The 16,574-nt window shown below is 41.4% G+C and overlaps 1 long non-coding RNA gene across 1 annotated transcript; it reads right to left on the reverse strand.

Moving 5' to 3' along the window:
• Window positions 1-365: 365 nt before the first annotated feature.
• Window positions 366-5,413, reverse strand: LOC131916112 (uncharacterized). Its single transcript, XR_009380505.1, has 3 exons — window positions 5,065-5,413; window positions 4,497-4,603; window positions 366-618 (listed from the first exon to the last, which is right to left on the reverse strand). It is a non-coding gene; the product is annotated as an uncharacterized LOC131916112 (long non-coding RNA).
• Between the last annotated feature and the right edge of the window lie 11,161 nt (window positions 5,414-16,574).

A 16,574-nucleotide genomic window follows, 5' to 3' on the forward strand; every position in this document is an offset into this window, starting at 1 on the left:
GGGTGAGCCAAATGCCTAGGCTAATGTGCAGTTCCCTAAGTGTTTATGGAAGGGACTCCCCAAGGCTCCTCCCTGACAGTAAGTGAACAAGCAGAGGGATGAGCAAAGACATCCTTACTGTGTGTCAGCATTCCATGCACAGAGCATGAACCTCTTCTGGAAAGTCAAAATATGAAAACCCACATGAATGGACCAAGTAGAAAAAAAACAAACAAAACAATCTACTTCTGTAAGACTTCAGCAATTCGTTAGACTTCTGTCTATTGTTAGACATGTTTACTCATCCTTTTCCTTTGTTGTTGGTCTCCTTTCTGGACCAGACCAAGCTCTATTTCTTGACAGATTGGACTTCTTCGCTGTCAGTATTGTTTTTGTTTTTTTTCTTCCTCTCCTTAACAAACTCGAAGGCAGCGATGAACACTGAAGTGACCTTCACATTCTGAATGAAAGAACCGGGTTGCAGTAACCTCTGCATTTGCGCTTCATCCTCTGCTGCTTGGTGGCCAACCTGGAGAGGTGATCATGGGTCCGCCCTAGGCGGCCCAGAGGGTGGTCCTCAGGAGTAGGGTTGAGGTCACTGCAGGGGCAGGGTGAGGGGTCATCCATTTCCTGCCGCACCTGGAGGATATAAATGGGGATATTTTAGTCTCTAACACAGGCCACTCCTTAGCCTGAGAGAGCACAAATATTTACAGAAGGAAAACCAAACAGGAGGACTGCAGCATTGCGGGCTGTGCCGCTGAACGTAATGAGGGGTTTCTTTCCCCCTATGGATTTCAAAGCAGCCCGAATTAAGGATACGAAAGCAAACAGCACATCTGAGATTTAATGGAAAGGAAAACACGCATGCAGGATAAGGGCTCCATTATTATTCCTTAGCACTTCATTGTGAGCAGAGTGCGTGGCAGCGACTTTTTGATGCGCCACTCCGTCCGCAGGTCAGCTCTTCAGGCAGGGACACGATTGGACGGCATGTTCTTACAGCTTTAGCTTCCAGAGGACCAGGAAGCAGTGGTGCACAGCTGTGTGGGCTGATGGATGAGATGACACCCATCAAGAGTGCCAAGTGACAAACCCCCGGAGGCTTAGAGTACTCCAATGGGATGCCACAGAGCTGTGCCAGAGAGCCAAGTATGTACCCAAGAACTCAGGGACACATACTGAGTTCTTTCTTTTCTCTTTTTATCTATTTTTTTAAAGTGATATACTTGCACAGAGCAAGACTCAAAATAGTTCATCTCTGCACAGCACGTTTTCCATACTTTTCAGTTAGTCCTTCTAAGAGCTAATCACTTTTCTGATTTTGATCCCAAAGAGTCAGTTGTAACTCTCTAACTCTCCTCTTTAATTATTACATTTATTCAATCGTGTGTGTGTGTGTGTGTGTGTGTGTGTGTGTGTGTGTGTGTGTGTTCCACAGCCTGCACATATATGTAGAGGTCAGAGAACAACTGTGGAATCATTTCTCTCCTTACTCTGTGTGGGTTCTGGGGAATCAAACTTAGGTCACTTGCCTCGAGAGCAACCTTAACCAGCTGAGCCATCTTAGTAGCCCCAATAGTACCCCCCTTGACATCATACTACACACACTTTTGAGTCAGACCTCTCTAACGCAACTGCAATATAAAGACCAAGCTTCGGCCTTGTTGGTAGCATCAGAATCTAATTCTTCTCAGCAGTAGTATTCTTGTACTAATGTAACATGCTTTATCCATCCTCCTGTTGGTATGGACATTTGGTCATTGACAGTCAAATAAGATTCCCGGGAAACCATCATTTTGTACTAAGCTCTATCTGCACCAAGCCCAAAAGACCCAAACAAGATGGAGACAGCTAATGCTAAAGACCTGAAACCAAATTTTTAACCCAACCTCCAGGGAATTAGGAAAGAGACGGTCCCAGATCCCCCACTAATCAATCAACACATTGATTTGAGACCATGTAAGGAAGTCCCCATGCTTTAACACTGTGAAGTATGTTTTTTCAACAGTAAGCAGGAAGGCTCAATTACATGCAGATACATCAAGAAGAATAGTTTTTATAATATCCTTATGCTTTATTAGAGACAATTTCTGCCAGGTGGTGGTGGTGCATGACTTTAATCCCAGCACTCCAGAGGCAGAAGCAGGCAGATCTCTGTGAGTTTAAGGCCAGCCTGGTCTACAAATTGAGTTACGGGACAACTAGAGCTGTTACAGAGCACATGAAGTACCCCAAATAACCTTTTATCACCAAGGCACTGTCTGTATTCTACTGTTTTGCTATTCCCACAATGCTCAGTACAGCACCTCTGTTTTTAAAAGAGATGCTGCCCAGTTCCTGAGCTGAAAACGAAAGACAACTCAGTCCTTTAACTAACATGTGAGATTTGTGAGGTAACTAACTTGCTTTGCACATTTTGTGCCAGTTATTTTGGGACATTTGCACTGACCTAGACATGGAATTGTGATTGTGAGGGAAAGCAGTAAGCCGTGGTGTGGGTGGATATTTGATTTCAGCCGTTCAGGGACCAGTACAGTGATTCCTCATTTAGATGTTCAGAAGCCTACTGATGACTTGGATGATTATTTGTGCCACATGTGATATTGTTTTATGCCCAGCATTAATTTGGTATTCCACTTTTGTTGTTGATTTGTAGAATTTATTTGTTTTGAAATGGATCAGACATTCTTTTTGTTTCTTTGTTTTTGAGAAATGGTTGAGACATATGTAGCATGGACTGGCATCTAACTCAAAATCCTCCTGCCTCAGCCTCTCCAATGTTGTGGTTACAGAAACATGCAAAATATATATAATGTTTTACTGAAAATAGTTTTTCTTTTTGAAAATACTATGTAGTACTTAATTGATGATAGGCACATTGCCATTTTTGGTGTCATTCTGAACATCATCAAGAGAATAAGGCTCCGGAGTCTCCCCTTGTACTTTTCTGTGTGTGAAAGAAGAGTGTAATTCCAGCAAATCCTCACGGCACTGATACTTCCGAGAACAGGTGTGTCAGCAGAGAGGGGGGAACCACTCTCCTGTGTTGGGTAGAGACTAAAACTGTTGAAAATGGACATTGAGTCACAACCTGTTGCTGTTGCCCTTAGGCAGAAATCTAGAGGAGTCACAGCCATGAGCTCTGGGTACCTCTAACCACTGTGCTTCGAAGTAGCTGGAGCCAGCAACAGAAACTCAACCGTGGTACTTTGGGGTCTCCTGTACTCTCCTCCTGCTTCATAGAGTACATTGACGAACTTTCTAATAGGCAATGAGAGCCATAGATTGCTGAATTTCTGTAGCATTAGAAAGTTGCCTCTCCATGAAAATGATATTACTTGGACTTAAATTTTATCACATTGTTGTTGATTCTGCTCTTTTAGGGGGCCTGCCACCCAGCTCCCAAGTAAATACACATATAAGCTTATTCTTTATGAATGCCTGGCCTTAGCTTGGCTTATTCATACCCAGCTTTACTTAAATTATCCCATGTACCTTTTGCCTCTGGGCTTTTTCCATTTTCTTACTTCTGTAAATCTTACTCTTACTCTGAGGCTTGCTGTGTAGCTGGGTGGCTGGCCCCTGGAGTCCTCCTCCTTTTCTGGCTACTTCTTCTTTTTCCTCCCCAAATTCTCCTTCTATATATTCTCTGTGCTTGCCAGCCTTACCTATCCTTTCTCCTGCCTTGCTATTGGCCATTCAGATTTTTATTAGACCATCTGGTGTTTTAGACAGGCACAGTAACACAGCTTCACAGAGTTAAACAAATGCAGCATAAACAAATGTAACATACCTTAAAATAATATTCTACAAAAACATCTTGGTTGTTGCATGGGAATCAAACTCAGGTCATCGGGTTTGACGCAAACACTTTTACCGCTGAGCCATCCTACTGGCCCTGAACCAGTTTTATCATTAAATAATTATGACCTGAATTCACCCCATTGACAAGATATCAAAGCATTTGGCTTGAATTAGAAATGGTCCATATATAAATGTAAGAAGACCATGATCCAGAAAGATTTATTATCACGAACTGACAGATACCAATAAAATGAATGGAGGAACATAGCCTTTAAAAAAATGAATAACTCATGACTGTCAAACATGACCTGAACAAGGACAATAGCAATAGACATGTCAATGTGGATAAGGAAAAGCCAACAAGGCCTCAACCCTACACAAAGAGCTATAGGTAACCAAGGAATGCTGAGGGCAGGAAAAATAGTCTTCCCAAGGGGAGAGCACACCAATGGTTATCCGATACCAAATAGTCAGCTCTGTAAACATGCATATAAGTAATATTATATGCACTGAGCAGGTTGTACCTAGGTATATAGGAACATATATGTATATACATATATATGTATGTCATAACAATAAATGAAAAAGGAGCTCATGAATATTAAAAACAGCAAGGGGGTGTTTATGGGAGGGTTTGGAGGAAGGAAAGGGAAGGGAGGAAATGATATAATTATAATCTCAAAAATAAAATAGATTTAAAAATGAATTACTTGCTAGATTAGAAGAAGATAAGAAGGACATTTCCTAATTAGTGATGAAATGAAGGACTCCTGAGCATCTCCCCAATGCAGCTTCAATGTTCATGAGGCAGAAACTACTAGAAATAATAGAAAAACACCATGAGATGGAGGTTTTAAGTCACCTGTTTCAATCTGTAGGAGAAAAAAAACAGAGAAAGTCAACAAGAAGGAAGGCAGGTGTAAAAGTTGGGGTTAACGGAACATTGTCATTACAAAACAAACAACAGAAGCAAAGGCGTGAAAGCAGTACTTTCCAAAATTGGCCATTTATCGAGACGTTAGAAATAGCAACGCTTTTCAAACAGAAGATAAGCAGAAATGAATATCAAGCTATAAAGCAAAATGTTCTACCACCTAGAAATTGGAAAGACCTAATTAATTTTTCTGAACAAGCCGATTTGATTTGTAGAACTTGGAAAGACCCACAATGATGGAAACACCACATATTAGATCCTTGAAATGTAGTTAAAGCAATAAAAAACATTTTTCACACTACTCAGTACATTTTAATTAAAATGATGATAAAGTAGACACTTACCTATGAAATTACAAAGATAACCACAGAAAACTGAGAAAAATCAAAAAGAATAAATTAAGGTTCTTTTTTAAAGTCCTTTAAAGGTTTCTCTGTGTAGCTCTGGCTGTCCTGGAACTCCCTCTGTAGACCAGGCTGGCTGCTTTGAACTCACAGAGATCCATCAGCTTCTGCGTCCTGAATGCTGTGATTAAAGACATGCACCACCACACACACTGTAAATAAAGAGTTTAAGCAAAAGTACTGTTAGAAAATATCAAAATAGGAAATGCATATATAATTTCAGTATCTGACTTTCTTATCATGTTTATTGATGGGTCGATTGATTGTGAGGATCCAAGAGGGTACATGCCACAGTGCTCATGTAGAGGACAGAGGACAGCTTATGGAGCTGATTGATCTTTCTCCATCAACCTCAGGTCATCAGGTGTAGCAGCCTTTCCTTTTATCCACTAAGCCATCTCAATATGCCCGAAACTGATTTTCTGAAAAATAAAAATAAAATGAATTCATTTTCTTCCTAAGAAAACAAAAAATACTTAACAAAATCAGAAACTAAATGAAATAACCAGAAGGACACAGAAAATGTCGTGATGCCACTTTGTTCTACTTCTCAAAAATTCAAGTAAAATATTTTAGAGAAATTATGACTGATCAAGATTGACACTGGAAAACACAATGTCTAAACACATCAGCAGCTGTAGAAGAAGCTGACATGATCTTCAGCAAGTAAAACAGTTACAGAAGTTAGCTTTCATGGGCAAAGTATTCACACCTGCAAAGGACAGATAATTGGACTTTTCTTTGAAATGTACAAGGAAACAAACATAAACTACTTCCAGGAAAAAAAGAAAAGATGACTTGAACTGCATATAAATGCTTAGTTTATGTGACAGAGCACCATGGGCAAAGGGAAGCAACAAACAATAGTCCCTTTTGCAACTATTATTGTTCGGATAACTTTAAGAATTATTTCACATCCATAAGGAAAAACAAAACGTAATGAACAAATTACCTAATTTGTTCACACAGTCCACCGAAATTACACATGCATGCCTCTGAAATGTATTCATGGATGCCTAACCCCCCTTCTTATTAATGCTAAAACCAATGTGCATTATTCAGAATTTGGATGGCAAACAATTCTGCAAGCTAGTTAGCAGGCTGCATGCATAATACTGATGGCCAATTAAAGGGGCATTAGTTAACTTTGAGTTAATTTATATGTGTGTGTTTTAATTGGTAAAGTAATCAGATGCTGCAGCAGGCTGCAAGGGATGTACAAGGAAAGCCCTCTCCTAGAGACACCACTGCCTCTCACAGGCAGCTGTGCTGTCTGCTTCTGTGGAGTCTTCCACAATGTTTCACTCATAGTCACTCCTGCATCCAGCAATTCATTCTAAAATCCCTCGTTGGGGACCAACTGTGTACCAGGCACTAAAGATCCTCATTTCTTCACAGTCCCTGTCTGGGTTTTCACTCTAGTTGTGCAAATAGGAATTTTAAAAAGAGAAAATATAAGAAACATAGATGATGGTAAGTGTCATAAAGGGAGAACTAAAGGATGTGAAATACAGATATGTGAAGTCAACATACTGATGTTGATGGGTAAGAAATATTGATATTTGGGCATGTCAGTGAGGACCATGAGGAGGGGTGTTACTGACTACAAGTGTCCTGCAAAGATCCATCCAGGAAGAAGGAAAAAAACACAGGTTTCATTAAAAAGAAATGAAGCAAAAGCTTATGAGACACAGCATGCCTAGTGTGTGTGAGAGGTACCTTCAAATGCTTGCTTGGTGTGGCAGGGCAGCAGAGAGAAGTGAGATCTTCTGAGTCTGCGCGAGGGTGATGGCTCATACAGACAAAGGATGACCTTGAGGGACATTGGAGAGATGGAAGAGCTTACTAGGAAGAGCACCCTACCATGTTGAGAACAGTTAGATGAGAAGTAGCAACCCCTGTGAAGGATGAGAGTGATTTGGGAGGCAAGGAGAGTATCGGGAATAATCTGGTTTCCAGAAACCACTGGAAGAGAGAACAAACACCTGCACCCTCCCATCCTGTTTAATTCACAGCATAGGAAGCCTCGATATTCTGAACCACCTTTAAATCCCTGATGTTTCTTGGCAATTGCCTGTATAAACAGACAATGTTACCATGATTCTCATGACATATTTAACCCACCCACACTGGTGGATATTTGGTTTGCCTTCTGGACTTTGGTGTTACTAATTGTGCAGATAGAACCTTGTATGTGTGCCATGTTGGGTGTTTGAGAATATGACATCAGAATGAACTGGGAAAAATGGAATTTTCTTGGCTAATGTGTAACGATTTCTGATTTATCTCCATAGAAACTGTTGAAGATTTCACTTGCAACAGCAGGTGTGGGGTTCTAGTTCCTCACACACTTGAGGAAGGATCACAGGGCATTGTCAGAAAAGAAGAGATGGCTCGGTGAGGAAATGTGGTTACCACCAAGCCTAACAGCATGAGTTCAATCCCCGCGACCCACAGAGTGGAAGGAGAGAAGGGACTCCAGCTCCTCCTGCAAGTTGTTCTCTGACTGTCACACACATGCTGGGGCATGCGCATGTGCAAATGCACACACACTCACACGTGCATGTGCAAACACACATGCACACGTACACACTGAATAAAATGTAATAAACCCCAGGAGGAGCTCTTCTGTGCCACACTCAACAACAGTTCAGCAGCGACTGGCTGGCTTTTGCTTCATGTCACTAAGGAAACCTGTCATTTGTATATTGCTCCAGAGGATGCACCTGGATACACTCAGCAGTCCAATGTTTTAAAGCTACTAATGCGGTTTGATATAGAAGAGGTCTAACATTTGATAAGACCCAAGACCTCTTACCAGTTTAATGCCAATCAATGTTCAGCCAATAAACACTCACCCCTTTAAACACAAATGGACCTATGAGAGGAACTTGGGATGCATTCTCACAGAAGTCAGACACCTGCCACTGTTCTTGTTCACTGTTCAACTCTGCCCAGAAAAAATAGTAAAGAAGTATTAGAGAAAAACTTCTGTAATTTCCTTGTGTTGGGGGAAATAAATTGAAGACTCTAAAGTCTACTGCAAATTAAATTTACAAGTTAAAATTTTAATGCAAAACTATTTTACATTCCCAGGCAGTGGTGGCATGTCCATTTAATCCCAGCACTCAGGAGGCAGAGGCAGGTGAATCTCTGAGTTCGAGGCCAACCTGGTCTACAAAGTGAGTTCCAGAACATCCAGGGCAACACAGAGAAGCCCTGTCTCAGGGAAAAAAAAATATTTTACATTAATTTCCAGAGTATAAGCTATGATGGATCAGATTATCAGGTAAATAAGAAATCTGGGTTTGGTGGAATGCCGCCATATGTGAGGATGTTTGCCTGACTATCTGTGTTTCATCCCAGGAACCCACATGTGGTGGAAAGAGAGAATCAACATCACAGTTGTCCTCTGCCCTCCACACATGAGCTGTGGTACACCCCTCGATGTGCATCATACACAAACCCTAATAACAAATTTAGTAAATACATGAAATCCAGAGGCTGATGCATTTCCTGCCTCCTTCAGTCTGCACATCACTTCAGAATGGAGTCCAAAATAGCCATGATGTGATGATAATGGGAACAGAAGCTGTGGTAGTCACACTTTACCAAATTCAAGATAACAGCAATAAATTCATAGAAAAAGTAGTCACATTAAAAAATATACCTATTAGAAAAATGTCACTATTCTGAGCTGAGTATAATAGTTCACACCTTCCACCACAGGAGTTGGGAAGTAAGAACACTCCCTTGAACTCCAGACCATGCTGGGTCACAAGCAAAACCCTTTCTCAAAAACCACAAACAAATGAAAAGATGTTTGTTCTGTATGTGTTCATTTTAATTTTAAGTAGTCCCCATTTGTTCTGACCTCAGAAGGCTTCCTCTGACCCTTGCCCAAGACTAGCCAACTTCAAGTCTAGAATGCCTCTTTTCCACATTTGTGAAACCCTATTAGCCTGCTCACTACAACCTCCATATTAAGGAGGGTGCTCTTTTAAATTTCCAGGGTGGAATTTGTTAAAATGAACAAGGAATTCAAGTAGATAATTTTTTTCAAGACAAAATCACACCTGCTCACCAAGCACATGGAAGACACCCTACACCATCAGTCACTAGGGAAATGCAAGTCAGAAGCACAGCTAGGGTCTGCTGCACTCCCACTAAGACTAATTCTATCACAAAAGTCAGATAACAAGTGCTATCGAAGAGGCAGAAAAATTCAAACCTCCCGTCACAATATGAAATGATCTGGGTAGTTTGGAAAATAAATAGTTCCTCAAATCACTAGTCATAGAACTATCAGATAGTCATGAGTTCAGTCCCATTATGTAGATTTTAATTCTAGAGAATTAAAACACACGACAACAACAACAAAAAATTTTTCTCAGATGTTTACAGCAGTATTAACCATAACAGCCAGCTGTCCATCAAAGGGTGTGTAGATAAATGTGATGAATCCATGTAAGATGATGTGTATCAGGTACTTTTCTGTTGCTGTGGTAGAAGGCTGGGAGCCTTGCTCCTAACATATAGATGCATATTTTACAAATTTGTAAATATAAACCTAAAAGAATATGTCATTATTTCTGGCTGCTGGGATTGGGGGCATAGTCGATAATGTTCTTATCTGTACCATTGCTGCTTATCAACAATGAGAAAGGCATTCCTGTATCACTTGTTTATTTAATTATATCTATGTATAAACTCATATCTGTGAATACAAAAAATGAAATCTTTAGAGGAAAAGACTGATACACAAACATACATGTGTATATACACACATATGTGTGTTACATTGGGTAAATGTGACTTTACCTTAAGAGGTTGACATAATCATAAAACTTGATGGGACCATGATGAATATTTCCCAGGTATCATACATCCATCTTGGTTAGTCTATTTTATTTTATTCTTATCGTTTGAGAATTTCATATGTGCATATAATGTATTTTGATCAAATCAAGCCCCATCCCTACCCACCATTTTTTCCTCCCAATTTCATGTCTCTTTCTCTGTGTGTGTGTCTGTCTCTGTCTCTGTCTCTGTCTCTCTTTCTCAAATGACAAGATATACTTAGTGTTGCCTGTGTGTGCATGGGTGTAGAACAACCCACTAGAGCGTGTAACCTCTCAGGGGCCACATCTCTACATCTCTAAAGAAAATGTCTTCTCCCTCCCCCAGCAGCCATCAGTTGACAATAACTACTCAGCTAGGGGTGAGATTTCATGAGCTCTCCCTCCACCTGTGCTAGCATTTTTGGTAACTTAATCTTGTGCAGACCCTGTGCATGCAGTCACAGGCACTGTGGGTTCATGTGTACAATGACCCCATCACGACCGGCAAATGCTGTTTGGCTGTAGAAATCCACTACTTCTGGCTCTTAGAATCTTTCCTCTGCTCCTTTTCTGAGATAATCCTCTGGCTATGTGGGGAGGGATGTAGTGGTATTTGCTCCGCCCATGGCGAAAGAGGCGGTGCTTCTTGCTGTTGTTCTTGACCTCTTAAAAGGAAAGGGAGAGGGGTCACAAGGCCTCTTCTTCCTGCCAGGTGGATTGACTCCCAGTCAGATCAGAGGACGACTTCAGCTGTCTACTCTGTTCTGGTTTCATGAGTGTATTGACTCAATTTATATCCTAATAATTTCCCTAATACTCCTTAAGCAGACTCCCGCGGATTTCTTGCTTTAGAGGGGTGTAATGTAGATGTCCCATTTAGAACTAACTGTTCCATAGGCTCTTATTCTCTCATGTTAAACATGTGTGGGTCTCCATATTAATCAGCAACTGCTGCACAAAGAAGCTTCTCTGCTGAGGCTTGAGAGCTGCACCAATCTGTGTACGATAAGTCACTAGGAATAGGTTTACTATTTTGTCCATGTAGCTGAATAATTGCAGTATGTTCTCCCTTAAGGCCTATGACCTAAGCAGGCACTGATTCTTGGCCCAGTTAATAGTCAGTACCAGACATAGGTTCCATCTAGTAGAGTGGGCCCTAAATCCAACCAGTGGTTGATTACTCCCATAATATGATGTCACCATTTTAGTAGTGGGCATGTCTCATCAGTAGTTAGTGTAGTTCATAGGGTTCACAGCTAAATTAGATTATTGATGACTTTTTCTCCCACAGTAGTGTAAATAGAACCCTCCAGCACTATGAAGGCTGGCCAGTAGGGATGAAGTTTCCAGGTCAGTACCTACTTGATTTCTCTATGTCCTATTGCACAAGTGTGGAGTGTCTTCAACAATCAGGTCATACCACCAAGTCCTGGAGGGTAAATAAGAGAGATGGCAATAGCCCATAATGTTTCAGAGGATCTATGGGAGGCCATTGACCAGCAACTCAAAAAGAGTAACACATTCCTGCCATTGGGCTTTTTTATCCAAGTAGCCTATGGTGTTTAGGGAGGGCATTGGCCCCTCATCATAGGGTGACTATATTTAAACACCTTTTATATATCTGCATGTATCTATTTTAGAAGTCTTCTGCAGTAATGAGTTTCCATATGGCATTTTCAAAGGTCTTTAGTATTAGTTATCCCTTCCCATACCACCTCTTTCACCTCTCATCCCCCATTACATTTAACCCTTCCTGTTCCATGATTTCACTTTCTGGTTACCTAAAATGCTAGTTGGATAATAGAGCGGTTTCCATGAGTAGATTCTCCAGCAAGGCTTCAGGATGGCCAGGCCACTGTTAATTGCAAACAGACTGCCATGAGGCCATTCATCATGAACAACTGACCAGCACTTTGGTTGTCTGAAGGGTTACTGGATCTAGCACGTCCAGCTGCTAGAAGCCATGGTCTCACTGTCATTCTGTCAGAAATCCTTCCATTCTTTAGCTTCTCACCCATTACTCTTAAGCCCCTGAAGGAATGAAAAATCTTGGTTAGGAAAAGATAGACTTCTTCCAGAAAAGCATCCTTGTTGACAAGTAATGTCTTCAATTACAAATCTACAGTGCCCAGCAACTATTGTCTTCAGAAAGTCATACTTCACTGGCCAGTGCCGAGTCAACAGCAGCCCCTCCCATCAAGATGAAAGAAAAAGCAACTCCCTGACCTGCGGATACCTCCAAGGCTAAGGACAGTACTCAAGGTTTGGATCCAACACTATCCTTCCAAGGCTAAGGACAGTAGTTCAAGGTTTGGATCCAACACTATCCCTCCAAGGCTAAGGACCGTAGTTCAAGGTTTGGATCCAACACTATCCCTCCAAGGCTAAGGACCATAGCTCAAGGTTTGGATCCAACACTATCCACAACAGTAACACGAATAGAAGAAGCAAGTGAAGTCCTGAGGGAATGCATACTGCTTTTTGTTGTTGTTTTTGGTTTTTTGAGACAGGGTTTCTCTGTGTAACCACCAAAGTCCTGAAACTCACTCTGTAGACCAGGCTGGCCTCCAACTTACAGAGATCTGACTGCCTCTGCCTCCCAAGTGCTGGGAATAAAGACAAACATGGCTGTGTCAAGAACCCCAGGGCCTCAGCCCCCTGAGAGTGGCAAAGTCTCCCCCATGTAAGACTTAAAGGAATGGCAAAGCCTTCTCCGGGTGTATGAATGTTGACACTGTGTGCAGAAAATGTTCACTGCAGATTTCTCCCTCAAGATGTGTAGAGCGTGAAGACTGCTCCCCTACAGCGACAATTCACATCAAGATTAGCCAACGCTGGTTCCTTGTTCAGCCGTATACCATAAACTGCCACCTCCTTGTCCAGCTCTGTGTAATGATACCACCTCCCTCTTTTACACACTGAGCACCTCCCTGCTCAATGTATATAATAAACACACTGAGCTTTGGGGTGCTGCTTCAGCACTTGAGAGCCCAGCCCCACCCAGCCCACCACCCCAGCCTTCCTGTACCATGTTACAGTCTTTTTTTGTTCCCTCAGTGCTCCAGGCTGGTCAAGTCCCTGCAGTCATGCAGGATATCTCGTATAACCATTACATTCAATCACGCATGCCCTAGAAGGTGGGTGTTTCAACAGGAACTCCAGAAGATGACCCAGCAACCCGTCCCTGGCTGAACTATCCACTGAGATGTCTGTAGCCACTTGATTGGTCTTGATGCCCACTTGTGACACCTAGTCTCTGGACATTCAGAAATAAAAATAAAAATGTGTTTTCTATACAAGTCTGTCTTGTGTTTGTGTCCATTGCCTTGTATTCTAGTTCAAAAGGTGGGTCCTTCAAAAAAATGTGTGTATTTTTCCTCACTCTTAGAATCAGTGAATGTGACTTTTAGAAAAGGGTCCTTTGGAGATGTGAGTGGCCTCAAACTAACAAGAATGTTCTTGAAACCTTATTACCCTCCCTTCAACTCCTAAGTACTATAACTTACTTCTCTCAAGGAATCAAAGAGGGAAACAAGCTGACTTGCTTCAGAACTATTTTTATTTTTATTTTATTTTATTTTATTTTATTTTATTTGCTACATGTAAGTTGTTGTGCTATAGACATGTATGGTGCTTGCAGAAGCCAGAAGAGGGCATCATATCCCCTGGGAATGGAATTACAGACAGTTTGTCACCCTCTATGTGGGTTCTAGGAGTAGAACATGGGGCTTCTGGAAGAGCAGCCAATATTCTTAATCACTGAGCCATCACTCCAGCCCCATGAATGATGTGGCTTTTTAAAGGCTCCAATAGGCTTCTTTCCCATTAGTCAACAAAGCATTCGTAGGCTTCTTTCCCATTAGTCAACAAAGCATTCGTAGGCAACAAGAAATGAATGATTACTATTCAGAAAATTCATAGTCCACCCCCTCAGGATGAGAGGTATCTCTCTTGGAAAGCATGTTATAAAATCACTCTTAGGTTTCTGGGAGTTGCTTTTGGTTAACCTAAGGTAGACCTCTTTACATGAGTGGAAATGCAAAGTGAATTGGAAGAAGGGTGGCTTATAGGACAGGCACTCTTTGAGAGACACCAAATTTCTAAAACTTACCTCACTTAAGAACTCAGAGAAGGAAACATGTCCCCTTGCTTTAAAGCCATTTGGTTTTTTAAAAAGCTACTACAGTAGACCCTTTTCCCACCATGCCTGGTTGGATAAAGAGTCATTACTGAAGTAATAATCTAAAGGGCATTGAACTATAATAACCTTTGATTGTAGAAGATAAATCCAAAGACACATATACTTATAAGAAACAGGAGAAAAGACAGATTCAAGGAGAATGCTCTGTGGAGATGGTCACAAAGACAAGTGAAATGGCCACAAGCTGAAAGATGTGTGTCACCAACAGAATCCAGGAAATGTGACATATTCTTTCTTGGAGAAGTCAGAAGGGCACAGCCTTAATATTGGATTTCTGGCCTCTGGGACATTAGGGGAATAAATTTCTGTCATCAGAAATTCTACCATCAGAAGCCACACTATTTAGGAAAATCTCTTAGGGTAGTCCCATAAAACTCATAAAATTATTACAGTTTCAATTTTGACCAAATTATCTATGACTATCCTCATTTACATTTATAAGTCAAAGCAAGCCTGCTTTTACAGTTGCTTGCATGTGTGTTCCTACATGTGGAGGCCAGAGGTCAACCTTAGTGTCTTTCCTCGGGAGCCATCCACTTTGTTTTTTAACACAGTCTCCCACTAGAAAAGAGAGCTTACTTAGTAAGGTTGACCAGATGGCCAGCAAGACACAGGGCCCCCTCCTGTCTCAGCCTCCCCAGCACTGGGATTAGAAGGACACAGTGCTGTACCTGGCTTCTTACATGGGTGCTGGTGACTCAATTCACACCTCCAGCTTGTGCAGCCAGCGCTTTGCTGATGGGGCCATCTCAGCATTCTTGCATTTTTACCTCAAAACTAATCCTGACATTTGTTCTAAACCCATAATACACTTTATCAAAGAAGTCACTTTCTTCATTAATTTCCCAAACTGTGGATTCTGTCCAGCTAATTTCCCATGTACCAACCCAGGGCAACCTCCTTACCAGGCTGAGTTCCAAATTCAAATAAATTTCCTTTCATATCCTGCCTTTCTTAATAGATTTTAATGGTAGCAAAGTGCATTTCCCCAGATCCTGAAATTTTAATTTCATATCAAGCGTGGTGACCCAAAGAGATCTGAATCATTGAAAAAATTCAATGTCGTATTTGAGTCCTGGTGCATTTATACCCTGGCTTTTTTTTTTTTTTTCAGGATGGAAACTTAAGACTCCTTGTTTTCCCCAAAGATTTAAGGTTATCCACATAACATCCTCTGATAGTATTCTATATGCTTTACTGAGAGAAAACTTTTAGAAATACATAAAAATCACTGGGATTCATAAAATGTGTCACATGGGGATTACCTAGCACATAGAGAAGAGATAGGGAGCCCACAATAGAGTGAACTTGGGGTGAAAATAGGAATCACACAACATAGTAAGCAATAGTGGCCACATAGGAACATACATAGTCCTGGAATCCTCTATGACTTACGCAAATTTTGGGTAATTCCTTTGTTTTCTTGCAACCCTGTAAACTGAAGTTAGTGGTGCCTGCTTGGCAGGGTTGAATAGAATAGGATGGATGGCTTGTGACAGGAGCCAGAGATGATGCCTGGCATCTAATGGCCCTCTGATAAAGACTCGTTTCCATCCTGAAGCCCTGTTTTCTTCTTTCCCTGACTTTCAGATTGGAGGTACATGGCTCAGTGTTTTCTAGGTTCCTGATTTAAAATTAACATCATCATGGAACATAAAATAGCCTTATCCACTTCAAATCTCCTTCATCATCGTGGTTGGAATCAAGTCCATCCCAGTGTGAAGCTCCACCCCTGGGCTTCTGTGCTGCACTTCTGGGGTAGCTTGCAGCCCTATGCAGCTCCTTACTTACCTGTGCTCATTCCCCACCTCCTCACTGAGGCATCCCAGACCCAGACCCAGCCTTTCCCCACACTCCTTGCTGGAGGCTAGGCTCAAAAGTCCATAGACTAATTCATTTGACTATCATTGTCTTCCTAGCCATCAACACATTACTCCCTGCCACCTAGATCATGGTACAATAGTAACAGCCCACATGAATTTCAAAGCTGGAGAAGACACGGCCCCTCTCTCCAGGAACTTACAGTTAAAGTTGACCACAGTGGTAGGCTTGATTTGAAGGTGTGACAGAGACAATCTTGGATAGGTTACCGTTGGCTAAAGCATGGGGCTTTTCTAAGTCAGTGGTTCTCAACCTTCCTAATGCAGTGACCCTTTAATACAGTTCCTCAAGTTGTGGTGAAGCCCAACCATAAGACTATTTCATAGCTACTTCATAACTGTAATGTTGCTACTGTTATGAATCATAATATAAATATCTAATATGCAGGATATCTGATATACAACCCTCAAAGGGGTTACAACCCACAAATTGAGAACACTGTTCTGTCAAGTTAAAGAAACTGAAATGGGGCCTCTGAGAGCTTAATACTCAGCAAAAGGATGTCCAGATAGGCCAGAAAATAAGCA

Source organism: Peromyscus eremicus, chromosome 8a, assembly GCF_949786415.1.
Source record: "Peromyscus eremicus chromosome 8a, PerEre_H2_v1, whole genome shotgun sequence".
In the NCBI taxonomy this organism is placed as follows: domain Eukaryota; kingdom Metazoa; phylum Chordata; class Mammalia; order Rodentia; family Cricetidae; genus Peromyscus; species Peromyscus eremicus.